The 2,785-nt window shown below is 36.1% G+C and overlaps 2 non-coding genes across 2 annotated transcripts; both read left to right on the forward strand.

Moving 5' to 3' along the window:
• The first annotated feature begins 2,123 nt into the window (after positions 1–2,123).
• On the forward strand, positions 2,124–2,195 carry TRNAH-GUG (transfer RNA histidin (anticodon GUG)). The gene has a single exon. It is a non-coding gene; the product is annotated as a tRNA-His (tRNA).
• Positions 2,196–2,201: 6 nt separating this feature from the next.
• On the forward strand, positions 2,202–2,295 carry TRNAY-GUA (transfer RNA tyrosine (anticodon GUA)). Its single transcript has 2 exons — positions 2,202–2,238; positions 2,260–2,295. It is a non-coding gene; the product is annotated as a tRNA-Tyr (tRNA).
• Positions 2,296–2,785: the final 490 nt, after the last annotated feature.

Consider the following 2,785-nt stretch of genomic DNA (forward strand, 5'->3'; position numbering starts at 1 on the left):
CAATTAGTTCATCATGTTAGGCTTGAAGCTATCTTAAAATCAGAATAGTCAACCCCGGCATTAGGCAGTCCACAAGGATGGACACTGAATAATGGACCTTCCATTATTCCAAAAACCATTTGGTAAGTTCATAATTCACACAAGTTAGTACCAGGCAAGCCACTGCTTTTGGGAAGTATAATGCGTGGATTTTTCATCTGTGAGTCCTTTCAAAATGCATCTAAAACACAGTAGAATATTCCACCACATGATCTGGCATTTATATGGTCCTGATTGTTTTCTTCAGCACCTCATCCTGGGAATTGTATAATCTGTGATTTCCTCCTCTTTCCTTTGATTCAAACGAAGGCATACACCTTAATAAGAGCCAATATGCTGCCTTCATGATTATTTGTCCAGATAAAGCTTTATATGAAGAGAACATGTTGAAGCTTGCCAAATGGTTTCTGGGATGGTTGGTTATGAATACATGGTTTTGATATGCGAATCATATTACACTTTTTGATTTTGCACACGCTTCTCTTTCTTGTTGCTACTAGTAGTTCCAGTAAATTGAGTTAAGCGCCTCGAGGAATTGAGTAATCTGGATATTTGTGGTAACATAATCAGCAGTCTGATACCCTATGGATATGATAGAAGATCCGGTCATTCTAGTCAATAATGTGTTGATATGTTGTTTTCTCAAAGAATCTTCCCAAAAGATCCGTGAGGCACTCACTTACTATCAAGACAGAATTACATTGAGAAGGGAATGTACTTGGAAATGCAGAAAATTTTAACCACCTTCACCAGCATTGATCTATCCAACAATTTCTTTATGGGAAAGATCCCCAATGCATTGGGAAATTTAAAAGCATTGAAAGTGCTCAACTTGTGCGGAAATAGCCTACAGGTCAAATTCCATTTTCCATGGGAAATCTAAGTGGACTTGACTCACTAGATCGATCTATCAAGAAACAAACTCTCTGGAGAAATCCCAATGCAATTGGCGGATCTAACGCTTCTTGAAGTCTTGAATCTATCCTTCAATGACTTAAAGGGAATTATTCCACAAGGGAACCAATTCAATATGTTTTCAATTGCTTCTATGAGGGAAATTAGGGATTATGTGGTTTTCCTTTAACAAGTGTAGAGTTTTAACTCCCACATCTTTCCCAAAAAAAAAAAAACTCCCACATCAGCATTCCAATACAGATGATGATGATAATGAAACATGTATGTTTGATTGGAGGTTTGCCTTGGTAGAATATTGCTTTGGTTTAATAATTGGATTGGTTGTTGGAAGAGAGTTATTCTGGAGGAAAAAAAAAGATATTCTAAGTTCATTTCTAGGTTTATGAAATCCTAGCTGAGAAAAAATCAAATGCCACAATAGAAGGAAATGAATCAATGTCCACAACCTGAATAAATTAGATTCATTACTGTACCACACAAAAAAAGTTCCCTTTTGTAAAAGTTTTGCAGCTACTATAATCATAAAAGTCAATACAAAATCTCAAAGGGCGTTTTGTAAATAAAATTTATGCTCTTATTTGCAATTTTATTTATTTATTATGTTTTATTTGTTTATTATTATAAAGTGACATTTCCATTGCCAAGAGTTAAACCCGGGTTTCCTGGGTGAAAAACTAGAAATCCTAACTGCGACAACAGATTGGTAATTGTTTGTATTCATTAATTCTCTTTTATTTATTTATTTATTTATGCAATGGGAGTATGATGTTTGGCAATGTCCTACTAAGAATTTCTTTGATTTCTTTCCAAAACTCATCATTATCATTATACACGTCAACAAGAATTTCTTTAGATTTCTTCCAAAATGTGAAACTGGATGTATCAATTAAGAACAGCAAAGATAAAGACATTCCAATTGGGCTGAATTAAAACGGAAAAAATTCCTGCACGGTGAAAACGCTATCAGAAATGCTTCGGCTGAGACCCTTCTTGAGCCTGATATTTTTCAATTAAGCAAAATTATTAGTTTCTGTACCTGCAAAATAAAATTTCTTCGGTGTTCATCAATACTTTCTTTCCACATTTTGGCCTTGGGGGGCCTATCTATGGGATGTTTAGTTAGAGATTTATGTGTGATTACTTATAAAATTCCAATCAAATAACATCTTGTGGCTGTAGTTTAGTGGTGAGAATTCCACGTTGTGGCCGTGGAGACCTGGGCTCGAATCTCAGCAGCCACAATGCTTCCGACCTTAGCTCAGTTGGTAGAGCGGAGGACTGTAGTTGGAGAGTACCTAACAGGTGATCCTTAGGTCGCTGGTTCGAATCCGGCAGGTCGGAATTTTTTTTTCCCTCAGAGACCAATACATTCTTTTTTTTTTTCCAGTGTGGTAGTTGTTATATATATAGGGGTGTCAAAACGTAACCCGAACAGTTAAAACCGGACCGAACCGGCCCGAACCGAAGCTTAATGGCCTATGTTTGGGCTGAACAATCTCAGCCCGAACCGTTTGGCCCGAAACCAGCCCAAACCCAAACCAGCCCGTTAAACCCGCTATAAAGAAATAAAATAAATTAAATTTAAATGTAAAAGACAAGAAAACCCCAAATATCCATTTGTTTTCCTTAATTGTTTTGTTTTGGAATATGCAAACAACAAGCTTGTCAAAGCTTTCGCCATTTGGAAGATGGGCTTAGTAAATATTTAGCAAATGTATTATCATTTGAAAATCTTTTTATGCTTTATTTTGATCCATTTTTACAAGTACCAAGAAGGGGGAGGAAAATAAGTAGAGACAACCCATTAAAATTCATCAAAATGCTAGCTTTC

This window comes from Hakea prostrata, chromosome 7 (assembly GCF_041222555.1).
Source record: "Hakea prostrata isolate BN-2017 chromosome 7, UWA_Hpros_2, whole genome shotgun sequence".
NCBI lineage: Eukaryota > Viridiplantae > Streptophyta > Magnoliopsida > Proteales > Proteaceae > Hakea > Hakea prostrata.